Consider the following 20467-nt stretch of genomic DNA (forward strand, 5'->3'; position numbering starts at 1 on the left):
GAGGCCCCGCCCTGAGGTCACTTAGTTATTATGAGAGTTATATAGGAAAAATACTTAAACAATCATCCGATCCTATTTCCAAGACTATTTAATTATAATTACCGGTACTTGATGACTCCAAGTAATATGATGTCACTTGATTGTGACCTTGACCTACTGACCTACTTTCTTGTTTTTTAAGATACAGCCTTGAAATATTGATGACTTACACAGTTTTGCACACAAATCGTAAAACTGAATTTCAGTGACCATGAATGTGGCCTACTGACTTTCTTAATATTTTATCATCAGTTTGACATTTGAAACATGTAGCTTATATTACTCAGGTGAGCGATCCATGGTCATCATGACCCTCTTGCATATATTTCAGTTTTCAACTGAATGTACAACACATATGAGAAACTTTGGTTGTATAGTTCTAGTATGTTTTTCGTTGTTCCAAATTAACTTCGAAGCCAGCCAACCTTGTCTAAAGTTACATTATTATCAGCTTGGTATAGTTTACTTTTGTAGTACCTGCAATGAGTGCTTTCTCATCATGTATATATTTTGTTTCATTATTAACATAGGAGACAATGGTCCTTATGATGAAATCAGAAAAAAAAACATACAAATGCAGTATTTACAACAGTGAATAAGTTTCTTTAGTTTAACTTCAGCAGGGAAAAATATTGTTAGAATTAAGTAAATTTATTTATGCGCTTATGCATCAAACTGCCACAATTGACTACATGAATGCAATTTTGTAACTCTGCATATTCATACCCCTGAAACGAAGTAAGGGCGGTATACTGGAAGCACACTACTACGCTGGTCTGTCTGTCATGTGCAGTTTGTGGCCCAAAATACTAAAAAACTTCTTATGTGTCCGTGGACAGAATGTCTGTACTGGTATAAACTGTCATGATCTATTAAATCCCGTACGAAAATATTAACCAGATTCCACCTTAAATAAGCTGTAAACCGCCTAAAAAATCTGTCTAACAAAGATTTTCCTGCTAAAATAAGACGGACATGGAATCCTGCTAAGTTAACCAGTATTCTGCCTAATGGCTTAGGCAGAAAAGTTTGGCTGACTTAATGAATTTCATGATTTTTGAATAAAATAGCACCAGTTTTGGCGGAAAGAAAAAGATGGTTTGTATAGTTTGAATTTCCGGACCATGTGGAGCATAGCAGATTTATGTGAATAGCATGCTAAGTGCCTTTATATATATAAAATACACAAGGCATGAAATCAAAAGTAAAATGTGATATTTTTTTCCCATTTATTTGATTCATATAATTCTAAACAGATGCAAACTTATTTTTGTCATCAGTTTTCATGACTTTTAATTCTTGTAAATGTAAATGTTTTGATCAGTACTTGATCTCCATGCTTCTTATTTTGTCAAACATAGTATATTTCTTAAATAATTATAAAAAATGAAATTCAAAATTATAGTTAAAGCTATAAATTGTTACAACACTGAAATGTTGATATACATGTAGAATTGTACTTTGTATGTTTTAGATTCTTTCAATTTAACCAAATGGCTGACATTGTTCTTGTTAAGAATTTCTTAAGGTGGATTTTGTCCTGCTAGTGAATTCTCTAGGCGGAATTTTAAGGAGTTTTTTTTTTTCCTGCTAAATATTGGCTGGGTGGATTTTTTAACTGGTTTCCGCCTTAAAAATTTTGCATATTTCGCAGCGTATTCCTGCTTATAGGCAGAATCTGTGTTATATTAACCAGAATTGCAATTTAAGCGGAATCCGCCTTACAACTTAGGCGGTTTTCTCAGAATTTTCTGAGCGTAAGTTTTCGTACGGGATGCAAGTTGGATGACTGTATCAATGCGCAGTTTAATGGGTGTTTTTCATCTTCCATAATATCAGCTATGCTGTATGAAGATGAATAGCCATGTGAATCCCTTACAAACAGCTATGCCACTAAGATCAAGTATGGTCACTTTGAACTATATATAAAGCCCGGGCGACATGGTTCCAGCCAGACTTTACAACAATGTTGCCACAGACACTGCTGGGCCTAACAGTACCTGAACCATAACGTTAGTACAAGTAGGTCTGAAGATACAGCCTCAGTAGTATAAGAATTACAAGAATTAGCGCAGTTGACCTTATTTAACCTTTAGTCCTTGGTCCGAACTGACCAATGCCGGACAATTTAAAACCCACAAGTTTTTAATCCAGTAAAAAGTTTTAAACACATATGATATAGATGAGTTTACAGAACAGAATATATTGTTTGAAAGAAAAAAGATTTACTGATAATATCAATCTGTTACAGCCAAAAAAGGGAAAAGAATGATAATGACTACCTGTTCATCGTGTGGAAAAATGAAATCAAAGTTTGTTAAAAGTACTATCACAGCAGGTAATTTAGATATTCAAAAAGCAATGTTACCTTTATTAAACTGAAACTGAAACTGTTTTATTTGATTAAACGCCTATTTTTACGCAAAACATATTCAATGGCGTTTTACAAATACATAAAAATACGACAAAAATTAAGATATTTAATGACATATAACATAAATTAGCATAAATACCATTGTGAATAAACTATTTAGTAAGCATTAAAAAAAAGATCAGACATCAGATAAGATTAATAAAATATTAGAATATTAAGATACAGTAAGACAGCTGTTTGTTATTAAGTAAGAATAAGTGGGTTATTGCGACATGTCCAGACGTTATTACAAACAATTGTATTTTGTATTTGTTATAATATAGTTCATATTCGAATGTATTTACACAATAAAATCATCCGGTTCACGTTACTTCAATTTCTTAAAAATTACAGTCACAGTCTCTAAAAGAGTGCAAAGTAACTTTCAAAATAATGAGTTTTCAACTTCTTTTTGAAAACATCTATTGTGTCTGAGTTCCTTATTTCGAGAGGTTATTCATTCCAGAGTTTAGGTCCAACAGTACCAAAACTTCTGTCGCTGAACGTTTTGCGCTTGTTGAAAGGAACAACGAAACACCCAGTAACGGAGTTTGAAGAACGCAAGTTTCTTGTCTGTGTTTATTTTATGAGAAGTTCAGAAAGATATTCTGGAGAGTTTCCAACCGAACAATTATACATGTAGGTGAGCATTTTGAATGTGATTCTGGCTTTGATTGGTATCCAGTGAAGGTCATACAGCGCTTGCTTGGAACTGTCATATTTTCTTCGATTTAGGACAAGTTTTGCACACATGTCAATTATTACCTAAGAAAGGTTTAACACTCCCAGGATATAACTATTGTGGACCAGGAAATCCTTTAGATAACGGACCCCCTGTTAACGAACTAGACGCAGTATGTATGGACCATGACTTTTGCTACGACAACGGTGTAAAAAAAGTACATGTGACAAACAAATGCTTTCCAACTTAAATAACACTAAATCAAAAACATTTGGAGAAAAGATTGCAAAACATTTAGTTGTAAAACCAGCAATTAAAACGAAATACAAACTTGGGCTTGGAAAAAAGTCAAAAAACGGGAAAAGGGGGTAGAGTATTTACTTGAACGTAAGTCCTCGGGAGCTAAAAGCTCACTTAAAATGTATTTATCCATTCGATTACATGGATTCAAAATTCAAAGAAACAAAATTACCTCCTAAAGAAGAGTATTATTCAATTTTAAACTAAACACACATATCTGACAATAAATATGAGCATGCTAAAAATGTCTGGAATAAATTTGAAATAAAAACAATGGGAAAATATCATGATCTATATTTAAAAAACTGACGTTTTACTTTCAGCTGATGTTTTTGAAAATTTTAGAAAACTGTGTTTGGAATATTATAAACTTGACCCTTGACATTACTTTAGTAGTCCTGGGTTAGCTTGGGATGCATTGTTAAAAATGACTGGAATAAATCTGGATTTAATAACTGATATTGATATGTATCTTTTTATTGAAAAGGGTCTGAGAGGAGGAATAAGTTATGTAGCTAATCGTTACAGTAAAGCAAACAAGAAATATATGAAAGATTATGATCCTAAATTAGAAAATAAATACATTATGTACTTAGATGCTAATAACCTCTACGGTTGGGCTATGTGTCGACCTTTACCCTCTGGAAATTTTAAATGGGTCACTGAAGAACAATATAAGTAATCAATTGAAAAAGGTAAAACTAAATTTATAATTGAATGTGATCTTGAATATCCAAAAGAATTACATGATCTTCACAATGATTATACTTTAGCTCCTGAACAAATTAAAATACCAGATCAATGGCTTTCAAATTATAGTAAAAATATTAAAGAAGAATTTGAATAGGAATATGAAATGTAAAAAAATAAGTTCCAACTTTTATGAAAAAACAAAACTATGTTGTCCATTTTAAAAATCTTGAACTCTATGCACAATTAGGATTAAAAGTAACAAAAATGCATAGAATATTAACTTTTGATGAAAGTCCTTGGTTAAAAATGTATATTGATTTTAATACTCAAAAAAGATCTACAGCAAATAATTCTTTTGAAAAATACTTTTTTAAACTCATGAACAACTGTATTCATCAATTGTATTCGGTAAGACGATGGCGAATTTACGTAAAAGAATCAATATTAAATTAACACATGATGAAAATCTTTTATTAAAGTATATAGCAAAACCTTAATTTGTTAGTTCAACAATGTTTAATAAGAATTTGTTTGGTATTCATAAAATAAAAGAAAATTTGTTATTAAACAGACCTTGTTATGTTGGAATGTGCATTCTTGATTTATCAAAATATTTAATGTATGATTTTCATTATAATTACATTAAGGAAAAGTATGAGGGTATTGTAAATTACTATTCACTGACACTGATTCATTATGCTATGAAATAAATACTGAAGATGCATATGACGATTTTAATGAAGATTCAGACCTGTTTGATAATAGTGATTACAACCAAAATTCAGTGGTTCATTTTGAAGAAAATAAAAAAGTAATTGGAAAATTTAAAGATGAAGCTGCCGGCATTCCCATTGTTGAATTTGTCGGATTAAGAAGTAAAATGTATTCATATTTATTAGAAAATGAAGTTAATATTAAAAAATGTAAAGGAATTAAAAAGCATGTTGTAAAGAAAACAATAGTTCTTAAAAAATACAAAGATACCTTATTTAATTCAATCCAAACTAACCATACCTTTAAAGTTAATCGTTCTAATAAGCACAATATTTCTAGTTATGTTATTAATAAAACATCTTTATCATGTTATGACGATAAAAGATATATTCTTGATAATGGTATTAATACATTAGCTTACGGAGCGGACCTTGGTCCTCTGACGCCGGTCAGCAGTATTTTTTGTTCTGGCTAATCGTGTTTCTTGTTTTAAGAAAACGTTTTTTACTTTTGTAATTTCTTCTGCATTAGTGGTAATTGCTTCAGTATTAGCAGTAATCGATTCTCCTTGTTTAACTGATTTTTCAACTACAAAGTCCAGTTCATTTTTATTTTTTCTCAATTTTAACATTGACTTCGTTAACATCTTTTGATAATAAACCTGTAAGTGTACTTAATTCTGCGTACTTTAAATTGTGACGTGTGTCAACATTACTAATCAAGATCCGAAGTTGTTTCTTAAAATTTTCTATGTTAGAATTAAGCTCTTTTTTAAGGTTATCTAATGCTGTGTCATGATCATCACCTCTTTGTGAATCTGCCTTTTCCAGTTCAAATTTATATTCTGCAACTTTATTTGAAAATGTATCCAACTAATCTTGATTGTTTTTTTACCATTTCAGTATTTAGTTTATTCACTTCTGTTCTGATTTCTTTTATAGAATCAAACATAGCTTTCATTTCTTCTTCAAATTTACCTTGTAATTGAACTATTAATAATGAATTGTTTTTAAAATACTTTTTTAATCTTTCAATATTCGTTACTTCTTCATCTAATGTCTGTTTTATACTTTTAATGTCTTCAAGTTTATAGTCTTCTACTACACTTTGAATTTTTTTTAAACACAAACCGTCTTGAAACTGCATCACCGGGTTTATCTGCATTTCCTAGGTTGATTATTTCATTTCCTCCCATATCTAATGGTCTGTTCATTGTGTTATCAAGTTCCTTATTTTTATGAAGATATGATTCCATGTCCTTTTTAAGCTTTTTGAATTGTTTTCTTGTGGCATAATCACTTAAATCAATATCAAATTTTACTTTACTTATATTGTCGGGTTCACTTATTTGTTTTATATCATTAATAACTCCCATTATATAATTAGTATATAATTCCTGTAAAGTTTTTTCTTAGAAACTTCCCTGGTGTGTCAACATATAAGAAATCATATTTTTGTTTTGTTGCATCAGCAAAAGAATTACGATCTATATTTTGTTCATTACAAATCATATCATTTTCCTTTTTACCGCTACTTTCAAATAAAATATTATGTGAACAGTTAATTTGAATATATTTTGGTGTTTTATAGTAAGACTGACTTAAATAAATAACAGAACAGTTTTTGTGATGTCCTTGAATAAAGTATTTTGTTATTTCATTTTGAACCTTTTCTTTCACAAATAAAATCATCAAATATTACTACTTTTTGTTTTTGACTATCGCAAGGTTCAATTTGGCTGGGATCAGCCGAATATTCAAGTATTTCATTTGGATCTAATTTAATTTCATCTCCAATTTTATTTAAGTGATTTATTAAATCCTGATATTTAGATTGTTCTAGGTTTTTAGCATACAGGTATAATTTGTCATAATATATAAGAGGTTTTCGAAGCATATGCATTAATGTATTTGTTTCTCCTGATCCGGAAGATCCACATATTTACATTCTAAAACATGAATCTGGCATAAAAGGATAAAATTGCTTAAAGTTATTAGATTTATCGTTTTTTGTATCATAATTAGGAATTTCCATTATATAATAATATTACATTATCTTACATTATCTTACAATATCTTACATTATCTTATATTATTATATAAATGCTAGCAAAACTTAAAGAAATGCAAGAAATAAACATCCTAGTTGGACAAAAAGTAACAGCTAAAAGAGAAGAAATAATGAGAGAAAAATCAGAAAAACTACTGTTCGAGAAATGTATAGTGAAATTTATAAACCAATTATAGAAGGAATAGAAAGTCAAAAAGAACAATTATCAAGGCAATTAAAAGCATTACCTGGAATAAAAGAGCAATTAGCATTACTTCCAAAAAGTATTTCAGAAGATCTGACACAAGGTATTAATGAAATAACTAAAGGAATGTAGGCAGAATCTAAAAAACAACAAGCTTTAAAACCAACTATCTATAAACCAATAGATTGGGAAGATGAATTTAAGAAATTAGAAGATTATGGAAGAGAAAAGATGGGAATAACTGAAACACCGTTATCAACAGCAAAAACAAACAACACCAGAAGACATAGAAGAAATAAAAAAAAAAATAGTTTTTTGAAAAATATGCGGATGATAAGGATGATGAGGAAGATGAGGATGATGAGTATGACGAAGCTGAAGAATTTCCTAAAGAATTGGCGGTAATACCGAAAGAAGTTTAAATTAATTTTAATAGACCTATTGATTTGGTAATTTTAGATATAGAAAAATATAAAACACCAAAAAGATTTGTTAAACCTAATTCGCGCTAAACAAATAACTGAGGGAGGCTTAGATGAAATTATTGAAAATGCTTCGGAGGATATTCAAGAAATGGGTCACGATTCTGGCGCAATAAAGAGAATGAAAAACCCCACAAATCTCGAGCTAAAGCAAAGGGATGCAATTAAAACTACGGTAAGTCAAAAAATTTACGATTAAAGATCTGAAAAAGTATGTGACAAAATATTTGGGAAACAGAATAAAACATCACAATCGAAAACAAAGTTTTCCTAAAAAATTCAAAGGTTCTAAATCCATATAAAGTTTCACCAAATGGACAATATGGTAATTTAATTATTGACTTAAATAAACTTTATGGCCAAAACAAATTGATTGCTAAGGATCAAAGAACTGGAAAAGAAGTTATTAACGTTAAGGTAGATAATGATTTAATTGATTTGATTAATAAAAGATATAACAATAATAAAAAACATTCAATACTTTCTAGTCAAATATTTAAAGAATTAACAGAAAAATCATTATTAAATAAAAGATCTATGAAATTTAAAAAAGTAATTAGGGGTCAAGGTTATGACGTTTGTCCATGCAATCCGGAAAAACTGGTTAATAACTTAGAGCTTATTTGTGGTTCAATTGATGCAGGAAATAATAATGAAGAACTAAAAAATGAAGGTTTTAGCATAATTGATGAACTATTAAAATTAAATAAATTGTTACCAAAAGAACATGAAATGTTATATAAAAATTATATTTCTTGAATATATAAATGGAACAAAAAATAGTAATAAGTTCTGAAGCTGTTAAAAACGATAATAAAAATTCTCCAATCGATTTTACAGTTAGATTTAGTCGTTCCTTAATTTTAGATAAAGATAAAACTTATGCTATTGGTTTGGATAGTATTAACACTATGACTTACTCTTGGCATAATATTAGTGATGAATACGATAATAAAAGAATTCGTTATAATAATGGTAAAGATTGGAAAGATATCATATTTACAAATGGTTCCTACAGTTTTACAGACATTAATAATTATATCGGAGAAACATTAATTAGTAATGGTGATTTTGAATTTGATAAATCAGACATTGCTCCAATAAGTTTGGAATTTGATTTAAGTAGTTTTAAGATATTAATTTCAATTCATGATAATTTTATATTGGATTTAAGAATGTCAAATTTTCATACATTGCTTGGATTTGAGAAAAAAGCTTTGAGAAATACCGAATGGGGAACTACAACACCAAATATAACTAGCTCTGTGGATACAATTTACATTCATTGTGATCTTATTGATAATTCACTTGTTGATGGTAATTTTAGTGATATTATCTATGCTTTAAATTAATAAAAATGTTATAAATTCAATAAGAATATATATTACAGATGTCTTTGGTAGAATAATTAATTGTAATGAAGTTGAAACAAGTTTTACACTAATTTTAAAAGAAATATAAATATATAATGTACAAAAAAGTTTATGATAAAAATAAAGGAATATTTAGTTATGTTGATGCTTAAACAGGAGAAGAAATTATACAAGGTTCAGGTATCTTTGACACTTTATCAATTTTTTTTATCTTCTATTCATCTTCAATTGGTAGTGTTGGAAGAAAGGCCCTGGAAACTGCAGGAAAATCCGCGCTTGAAAGTGGAACAAAAAAGATTGGAACAGAAGTTGGAAATTTAGCTGCTGATAAAATAACAGAAAAAATCAAAAGTTAAAAAAAAAAACATTGTGGACGTTAAAACACCTGCTGTTGGTAAATTAATTGCCAAGAAATTACAAGAAAAAATAATAGTAAAAATAATAATAATGAGGAGGATATTGATATAAGAATGAATAAAATATTATCAGGATCTGGGACTTCAGCTCAGCGTAAACGTATTAACAGATTAATCTATAAATGATAAAATAATATATAATATATATGTTTAGAACAAAACAGTATTGTGAAAGATAGGAACTAACTCCTATTCAATTAGATACACCTTTAATTTCTGTCTTGGAAAATAATGTTAAACAACAAACAAGTGGGTATCACTTTACAATTAATGATAGAAGTTCATATTTTGATTGGTTTAATGGTTATTTTGAAGTAAGTTTTAAAGTTAATAAACCTGCTAATGGTAATAATTATGGTGGTGATGATCAAATTGCTTTAATTAATAATACAGCTTCAATAATTAATCAGCTAATAATTAAACAAAATGGAAAAATTGTGTATGATTGTAATAATTTTTATAAGGTAATAAATGTAAAAAAATTAGTTGAACTATCTAAGGATTATGCAGAATCAACTGGAACAAATGAATTTATTTATTTAGATAAAAATGCTGTTGCTGAAAGCAGAAAAACCCAATCTACATATAATAGTGGTTTTGCTGCAAGAAAGGGATTAATCCATGGTGGTAATGAGGTAAATGCTAAAATTCCGTTAAATAATTATTCATATTTTCAGGGTTTGGAACAAAACATGTTACCCCCAAGTCAAATTCAAATAACACTCCAATTAACAAATGATGATGAATTAATTTACAGAGTTAATGCTGCCGATGCAGGTAGGGTAATTGTAATTAAATTAATTTTGTGGGTTCCGCGTTTACTTCTTAATCTATATGGAATAAATACAAAATATCAGAAGTGGTGTAAAAAAGTATTTATACATGTCCAAATCTTTAAATCTAAGTTCTAGAATCCTGCTCATATTTTGTATGTATATATGTTAAATGTGTGTTATGTAATTGTAAAGCGCAATAGAATATTTTATAATTTTTGCGCTATATAAATGCCATGTATTTTGAATTAATTAGATTTCTGAAAGATATATGAAAGCAACAAGTTGGAAATACCTTCGTGAAATGACAACACAATCTGTAGATACACAACAAAATAATGTAACTTTTAGAATAACAGCCGGTATAAAAAACCCGAACATGTGTTTGTTTATTGACAACGACCTGATAAAAGTAATTCACAAGAACATAATCAAAATTTATTAGATACATTTAAACTTAATGCAGCAGATAATGATTGTAGGCTGGAATCTTGCCGTCTTGAAGTTGGTAATGGTGGTTTTTATCCTGAAACGGAATATACAAGTATATCAAGAATTTACGATGACGTTCTTAATTATTCTTATAAACAAATTAATAAAACCACTGGAAGTCTTTTAAATATATCAAATTTTAAAAAATTGTTTGGATTTGTTCTTTTTAACTTAGAATTTAAAAAGGAAGGAATTACAGAAGATCCTAAGCATATTACATTAACAGCAAAATTAAATGTTCAGCCAACAGCTAATATCCGTGTTTATGCAATTATATTGTATGAAGAAACAGTTGAAATAAATACTATTGGAAATGAACTTGTTATTGTTTAAATAAAATATATATAAAATATAGAATGACATCAAATTATATTGAATATAAATAAAGTTTAACAGATGGGCAAAAGAAAAATTTATCACAAGCCTATAACAATAAGATTCCACATACTTTTAGATTAAAACATGTGGAATCTTTCCTTTACTTTTAACAAAAACACAGATTAATCAAATTGAAAATTCTATTAGGAATAAGAAGGGATTAGAAATTACAATTTCAAAAAAAACAAATGCCCAGTCAAGGTAAAAATGGCGGATTTTTGGGAGCTTTGGCTGCTTTGTTAGGTCGAACAATACTTCCGGTAGCTGCAAAAATAGCTCTAAAATCTTAGGGCCGTTAGCCGTTGGAGCTTTGTCAGGACTAGCCAGTACTGGTGTCAGTAAGTTACTTGGAAATGGTATGATTTCGGTAGCTAATGATAAGAGAAATATGATATCACCCTATCTTACACCTAATCAAAGAAAACAATTAAGGGGAACTGGTGTAATAAAGTTAACTCAAAAACGGAGGCTTCTTAGGTACGTTAGCTGCTAGTATCGGAATACCTTTGATGACATCCCTTCTTAGTGGAAAAGGTATACAGATTGTTTCTCAACAAAGACCTTACAGACGAATTCCTATTGTAAAAAAAATATATAAACAAACAAATCTGTAATTTTGAAATTGAATTAAAACAATGGGTAAAACAACTGAAAATTAAAAACTTTAGAGGTGTATTTAGTAGAAATAATCTACCAAAAACAAAGTTAAAGAATGAATGTGGAATTATAAATTTGGACAACGCTGTTGGGTCTGGAACACATTGGGTTTGTTATGTAAATAAAATATACTCTGATCAAACCAAGGGTTTTCTTCATAGTACTTTGTACTTTGATCCATTTGGACTTCCTCCGCCAAAAGAAGTAATCAATTACATTCCGGATGTAAAATACAATAACATACAATATCAAGACAAAATAAGTGTATTTTGTGGTTACTATCATTTATTATTTATTAAAAGTTACAAGATGGTATAAACATTTATGATTTATTGTATAACATACTAAAAGTTAACAATGTAAAACAAAATGAACAAACAATTATAAATTATTTTAATAAAAAGGGTTAAAAACTATTCTGTAAATTGTTTTTTCAGTCCGGGTGTAAAGTTTTTTAAGTTTTTAAGATATTTTGAAAGTTAAATATATATTTTTTCAGTACTTTATCAAAAACCAAATGTTTTCACAGTAGTGGTTTTATAATTGTGTGAGCTACTTACGTCCATCAAACCTAAGTACCCTTAGTACTGTGTCAGCCTTGGTTGGTTTGGACTCAGGGTTAGGGTCAATTTGGGGTTAAAGTGCGCCTATAACCTTATAATCTATACTACTATAAACAGATCAAACAGTAAAGAATTAAACAGGTGTGTCATCCATTTTGGTTTACACACGATATTCGGCAAACAATTTATCTGAGAGTATGTTATTATAAGCATAAAGACTTTAAACAATTCAAGAAAACTAAAAGTAAACTATCTTCTATGACACAGAAAAGTAAGGAGTCATTTTATAACAACGCTGTAAAAGAAATCAAATCCCTAAACATCTGTGGTAAAATGTAAAGAACATTTCTAATAATGACAAGGAAAAAACAGCAACTAGATAGTCCAAATACACTCTTTATTGGCGATAATGTCGTAACTTGTGAGTTGGGTATTTTAAATGCCATCCACTACCACTTCGTATCATTAAAATACCTTTATTTGACATTTGACAATAAAACGTATTAAAACCTCGACTTAATGTTTAGATGGTTCAGTCATAGAAAACGTAACGTGTCAGAAAGTTTTAGGTGTATACATCGATGAAACTCTGTCTTGGCATTTCCATGTTAGTACCTTGGCCAATAAACTAAAGTAAACAAATGCACTACTCAGAAGAACTATTCTTTTTTAACTGAAAAAAATGAAACTGGTGTACACGTGTATTAAAATAGATTGTCCTTTATACATTCAGATTAACTATAATTTGCTCATAATTATCATTATAGTCTGCGTTCATCCGAACACAAGGATCTTTCTATTGTTAAACCAAAAAATAACTACCTGAAACAAATGTTTCGTTACAAAGCTGCACACATATGAAATTAACTTCCTTATTTAATTTACATAAAACATCATAACAATGTCTTCGTTCAAGCGTGCTTTAAAGAATTTTTATTTGTTTACCGAATTAAATATCAGACTTCTTTTGCAGACGCTTGTTTTCATGTATATGTATTAACTAGACATACGCGGACACGTTCGAAATCATACACTCATGTTTTTGTTTACATAAGTGTCGTTTTATTTAATAAAGGGGGGAAATTTCTTTTATAATTATATTATACTTATATATCTTAGTGTGTACTATTAAAAAAAAAACAAAAAAAAAAACAATTACATCAATCAGGAACTGATTATATTTTCGAAAGTAAAAAAAAGAGAAAATATGGAAGAACATTTTAATAACGTAAAAACATCTTGTTTGTGTTAAACATCTTGAATATGTACAATATATTTCTTACTAAGGTGTAATAAAATCTGTGAATAGGAAATGATTGTACGCCTTCCTCAGACTGAGAGACGGGTTTATAGAAATAAATGTGATGAGAAATTTGGCAACAGATCAGACATAACTGCAATGTTTGACTTTTTTCGGGCATTTGTGGTTATCTTAAGCGATAACTGTATTTTGAAACTATTGATACAAATTAAACTAACCTACACAGTTAACTGATCACAAGGTGGCGTAGTGGATTATGGTTCGAATTCAGAAGACATGTATTCTAACCGATATTTAATTGATTTTCTGTAAAAAATCACGCCAAAACTGACCATATGACGGGTCACATGACCCCATTCTTTGCTTCATTGCCGAGGACGACGCTGCCGAAGACAAACTGGTCTGTACAAACGCTTCCTCTCCATCCAATAGATATACCTACGGGGAAAATCTTTCGATTTTTCTATTACTCCTGTGATTTCGAAAACCCGTTGAAATAAACTAGTTCTATACTTTAACAGTATTATGTTAGTTTGAATCGGAGTCAATAGACACTTGCAGTTTACGGATGATTATAGCGACCCGCTTCTTCTTTTGAGCTGTGAATAACAATGTAAATGAGTGTTTGGTAATTAAAAAAATCAGTGCCCGATATATTTACACAAAGAGCTATAAAATAAATTTTATTTATATTTCTTTCATTTATCCTAATTTTCAACGTGTGCTGCCGGAACTGAAATCAGTTATATAAAGATATATACATATGTCTTCAAGGTAATATTTGTGCACGGCCGTAGAGTGCTCGCTTCACATGACAGAAGTTTGAAGTTCGAACCCCACTGTAATATATATATATATATATATATATATATATATATATATATATATATATATATATATATATATTTTTTTTTTTTTTTTTTAAAGTCACTTGTTTAATTTCTTTCAATGAATTTAACATGAATCTTGCAAAAAGTGTAACAATAATCTTGTTTCGAAAACGGTTTTGTTTTGGTGTCAGATTTCAATGTGGATCTACCTCCTGCATAAAGTAGTCTAAATAGAATCTTCATCATACTGTAACAAGAGGGGTTCCAAATCATCTGGCGTGAATTGTTTGAAAAGCACTTGTTGCTACGCTGTCCATTCAAATATATTGCATCCACATATTATTAGAAATCACTGACCAGTGATTTACATTTAGGAAAAAAATAGTGTTGCTATACAAATGAGAACTTACATTCCACCTATACTCTATAAATATGATTAGTATACACCTTTAGAAAGCCCTAGATCTAGACTGTTAGCAGTTTGGAAAATAAAACATAGGGTTTCGAGAACTTCTATGTTCAGTGTTTTTCCCTGTGTAAATCTAAGATTAATAACTTTTTTTTTAAAAAGTTTTTGTTTTGAATCTCTTTTCAGACATAAATTTGATTTTTTTTTCACAGGAGTATCTAACTCTAGTTGGCAAGTTGGTCAGGCGTTATTTCTATTGTTTAATGGTCGCATCTAATAACTTTAGCGAGATCCGTAACCGTATGTAAACTCTCTAAAGCTGAAATTGTATTGTTCTTGCACAGAATGTCTAAAACGTGTTGTTTTTTGTTTTGGATTTAACGTCGTTTTACAACCGTATTTCCGTTATATACCGGCGGACAGTTAACCTAACCAGTATTCATGGATTCTGTACCAATACACTTTGTTCTCTGAAAGAGGTAGAGGACGAATGATTTCTGACGCAATGTTTTTCATCAAATCGTCACGGAGAACATATGTTCCACCCGAGGATCGAACACTCAGTAGATCTGCGCTATTCCGATTGACCTAAGTGGACTTAGTAACAGTATTTTGTGTTTGTTTGCTGTTATATAACCTGTATAACCTGTATATATATATATATATATATATAGGCCTACTTATGTTTTGTATTGCACTCGCACTGAATGTCTAACATGCGCGGGTCCAATCCAAAAATTGGGAAGAAGAAAAGAAGTAAAGAAAATGATTTTTCGAAAAGGCAACATTAGGGCCGCATTCAAAGTGTATGTTACTGCTGCTACATACGACCACGACATATTTCATATTAATGTTAATTACTTCAAAGAAACTAAGAAATTTACCTTTAAGAAAACTTAATATTATTATTTTTCCAACAAGTGGTTAGCTCATAAAAATGTGAAAATAAGGGGTATATTGCATATAAAGCTGCAGAGGAAAAAGTATTCTTAATTTCTCTTAAAATGCCATAGAATGCAGGAAATGAAGCGGTGAGTTTCAAAATTTTCTAGGACCCTACCCCCGCGCCTCTGGCTCACTGGCTTATTTTCTATTTCAACCTGTTTCAAATTTGTCAGTTAAATATGCTTGTCATAGCTGTAACGACAGATACGTATTAGTCCTTCCTGCTCATAGTAAGGGGGCAGTACGACCCCCTCTAACAAAATAGACTGGATCCACGCATCGAGGGCTGACTGGGAAACTACTGTATCTGACATTTTGACCAAAAATGGTTTTATTGCATTTTCTTAAGCCTTTTATTGTCATACATCTACTGCAAAAATATTATAAAAACTTTCCAATAATTTCTTGTTCTTTTTTGTAATAATGTGAAAATATTGTATCTGCAACCATCAACTTCTTAAAAGTTCTTTGACCGGGAAACTATTGTATCTGTCTCCTAAGCACATACAATAGTTTCCCGGTAACTTTTCCTGTTACAGTCTCAATTTGAAAAAAAAACATTATTTGTGACATTATGGTCTGTAATTTAAACACCAAACAAGGAGAAAACTTGTTACTGTTGTTCAGGTTTTATGTGAATATTAAAGAACTAAAATAAATAATAGTTTACATTAACATTTTCACATAATGTGATACAGATACAATAGCTTCACGGTAACTGCAAACACACTGGTTATGAAATAAAATGTTGTATGTGCAAACTTGTATGGGGGTGTCAGGTCTTGATTTACTTAGAACAAGTGAATCCTTCATGCAAACAGTGAAGCCCCTAATCACACATCACATTCTGTTGCGTCTGAGGTTGGTCTTCAGTGTTTGCCAAAGTCCTCATTCGCAGATTGCTAGGCATGAAACCTGTCCAGAAATGTTTGTGAGGTGATCCTCTACCAAGATGTTTCTACCAAGATATTTCAAGCTGTTCTTAAAATCACTTCTTTTACATACACTTACGTAGGAAAAGATTTGAAAAGATTTGAAAATATTATCTAGTCTAAAACCAAGAAGCCAAGAGCTTTAATATACATTTGGTAAATTGGTATCACTGAGGTGAGCGTTTCACGACTCTGTGGATCCTCGTGTTATTTTTATTGTTGGAAAGTTGTTACTATTTTTTCAGAAAGAACTCGGCTTGTAAGCTTCAAAGCCAATTTCCCAAAAAAGTTAATGCTGAATACTATTACATAATTGAGCCATGTCATGCAAAAAAGTGTCTTCATGACTGAGTAAATTTCTGTCAAGACTTACTGTAGATCCAGGCTTTTCTGTGCTTTTAGGTTGTTGAAATAGGATCAGAAAATTGCTTCTTGAAAAAGTTTAATAGGTCTTTTGTTACTTAGCAAACAGTGTGGTCCCTGATCAGACTGATCTGGGCCCACACTGTTTGCAAAGTCCTGAAGATTACCAAAGGCAGTTGTTAGTGTGACGTGGCTCTATTATAACCATGTTAATTCATACAGTCATGGATTACACTTTAATGGCTATGGACTTAATTTTGTACATACTTTTATGAAAATATAGAAGACGGAGTTAGCCATGTGTCATTCTGTTATGTGACATAATGGCTTATCTTGTTGCTTTTTCTTGTCCTTTACTTTTGAAAATGGCAGCATGGCCAAATTAGGTCAATGATGCATTAGTTTCCTTTGTGACTCCTCTCGGATTATGCTGTTCTGTCACATGGGAGGGTTGTATGCTTCGGAGAGGGTAAGGACATGACAAAATGCCTATGTTTTTATTCATTTATCGCAATCGCACATGCGTGTGGTCATGTGCTTGCTTTCTGGCTTTTCATTTTGCTGTCTGTCATTTTTGAAATTTTAGCCTCAAATATTGATAAAGGTGATTAAGTTATTGTAATAAACTGAAGTTCTGTTAAAAACATCTTGTCGATTTTGTCCTTTTTTATTTGTACTATAACGATTTAAATTTTTGAGTGTATATGAATACCTTTGTCCAAAACAGAAAAAGAGACAGTGTCATGTAGAAATCTCTGTTTTCAGCAATTTTTTAGAATGATTCTTGATAATATTCTGTCTTTACCAAAGTTTCACTATACTACTGTAGCTGGAACACAGGTGATACAGAGAACAAAATCACATATTAAATTGTTCAAATAAAGGTAAATTAGGCCTTATTTTTTTTTTTTTTGTTTTTGGTAGCATGCACAAAATAAATTAGGGTAGGTAGGTTGGAAAATGTTTTTTGTTTGTTTAAAATTACTGAGATCTTTATGTCAAGAAATGAGTACAAATAAGGAGGTTATGTCTTTAGAGCACCAATAGGTTCCTTTCTAACATCAATGACAATGTTTAAAGCATAAAAAGTGCAGTTCTGCATTTTTTTTGTTAAAAATTTGAAAAAAAAAATTCGCTAAGGCCATAAAAACATTAAAATTTTTGGGTCGGACCAACCATTTTGGGTAGGTCGGAATACTGTAAACAAACAATGGAAACAAACCATTTTTTATGCCTTACACAGTCACTTCAAAAGCAACAGAACTCTGTAACCATGCCACTGCACATCAATACTGGCTAGAAGTTAAAACAGAAAAGTGCTGTACCATTACTGAAATAATGACAGTGGAATTCACGGACTGTCCTGAAAAATTAAATTCTTGTTGAATATTTGGGATGGGTGAAACCGGTCCAAATTAAACCAACATAGCTGTGCATCTGCGCAGTCTGGTCAGGATCCATACTGTTTACTTTCAAACCCTATTGCAATTAGAGAAACTTACAACAGTTAGCAAGCAGTAAAGATCCTGACCAGACTGCACAGATGCGCAGGCTGGTCTGGATCCACACTGGTCATAAATGCTCTATGTTGGTTTTCTCATGCTGCAGCTCATTTCCCCCTTGTTTAGCTTCATTTTAGCATAAATTAATTTCTTGATTTCTTGTATGAAATTTATATCCGGATGTAATGAAATGTGTACAGTCAAGTATTAATGCATACGCTTGCAAGAAAAAATAAAATAATAATAATAATAATTTAAGGTAATGATAAACATATTTTTATTTTATTTGACCATTATTACTGGCTTAAGGTATTGTTCAGTTTAATTCATTTACCAATTTATCAATGGAAATACAAAAATATAAATACAGATAAGCGATAATTCAGTGAGATAATAATAAAAAATGAAAAAATAATTCAAGTGCAGATACAATAGTTTCCCGGTCATTAGAAAGAAAATACTGTATCTAACACTATTTTCATTGAATATTTGTAATTTATGTTATTTATAAGTAAAACAATAATTCTATGCTTAAAGCAATATGAATTTTATAAATAATATTTAATGAATAATGCAGATACAATAGTTTCACGGTAATTTTTTAAATTCAATAACGTCATTTTGAACGTGAAACTATTGTATCTGACACTTTTTGCTAAATCTTAAAAATAAATTATATGAGTACATTTTAAAAGCCAACATATTTTTTCTTATTTCAATTGATAATGATTTACTAAGAATGGTAATACTAAGCTGTGTTTTTTTAAGAAAATATTCAGTTTTTTCTTTCTCCTGTAAAATTTACAAAAACGCAGATACAATAGTTTCCCTGTCAGCCCTCGGCATGTCTAAAGCGTAACATATATTTTTTTCATAAATGAGCCGGACAACGAGTAAAACCTACATGTTGCATTTTTAAGGTCACTGATTTTTAACTATACAATAACATCTCTGATAGACGGAGGATTGGAGATTAGCACTGGTTTTTCCTATGTATGATGTTTCGGTAAACCGCCTTCCTGTAAAATAGCCAAAATATTGTTGAAATCTAAAAGTAATCAAAAGATCATAATAAAACTAGAAAATATGTCGCAGTCTATCGTTGATTAATCTTGTGAACATGATAGATCCATCATCGATCTCGTGTAAAGTCGTGAAAATTCTAGATGTAATAGTATTTTAGTGCCTTGTTAAGTTTAATACAGATAAAATGTAGCTGAAAGTCGGACCAAAATTCAAGATGACATATTTTTGAGTACGTTTGCTGATACATAACCTGTATAATGTGCACATTTTTTTTCTCCACTTGCACTGAATGGAGTGATTATATTGGCTAAATTTCCGGTCAAACCACATTTTGGGTATGTATGTTAATCGATTGAACACAATATATTGTTTAATTCACCATTTTTCCCTAATATTTAAAACTTGTTCCTTAAATAATTACAATGAAACATGTCACAGGCATTAGCGATAATAACCTTTCCGCACCTGTAACGTGATAAAACGTATTAGCGCCTGATGGCCATTTCAAGCTTCCTTAGAATCAACATTTATTACACGAAATTAATTTTGAAAGTATTTCTGAAATGTCTACGTTTGCAACTCTCAAATACAGAAATATCTTACACCCGAGGATTATTTTGACACTTTCAGACAACATCAAACAGGACCATTTGAACGATTTGACGAAGTTGCAATAATCTCTATGTAAGCTTACTCTGTTACGGACCCCTGTGGGATTTGTGTTTATTCCGTGTTCAAATATCTTTTCGTAGATGAATAGCTGACCTATCGAGCTAAAACTCAGGTATTTTCAAATCGATAGAAAATGCTGAAAATTGACACTTTATTAGCAAAATAAAGAAAAAGAAGTCCACGCGCATACAATTTGACGGGGTGACCCCTTAGCGTGACTCCTGACTATCGACCAATCTAAAGGCGACTTTCATTTTCAAGTTTTGCATGTCTACTTTCATTTTCTTTATTTCCAGAA

Source organism: Mercenaria mercenaria, chromosome 1 (assembly GCF_021730395.1).
Source record: "Mercenaria mercenaria strain notata chromosome 1, MADL_Memer_1, whole genome shotgun sequence".
Lineage (NCBI taxonomy): Eukaryota > Metazoa > Mollusca > Bivalvia > Venerida > Veneridae > Mercenaria > Mercenaria mercenaria.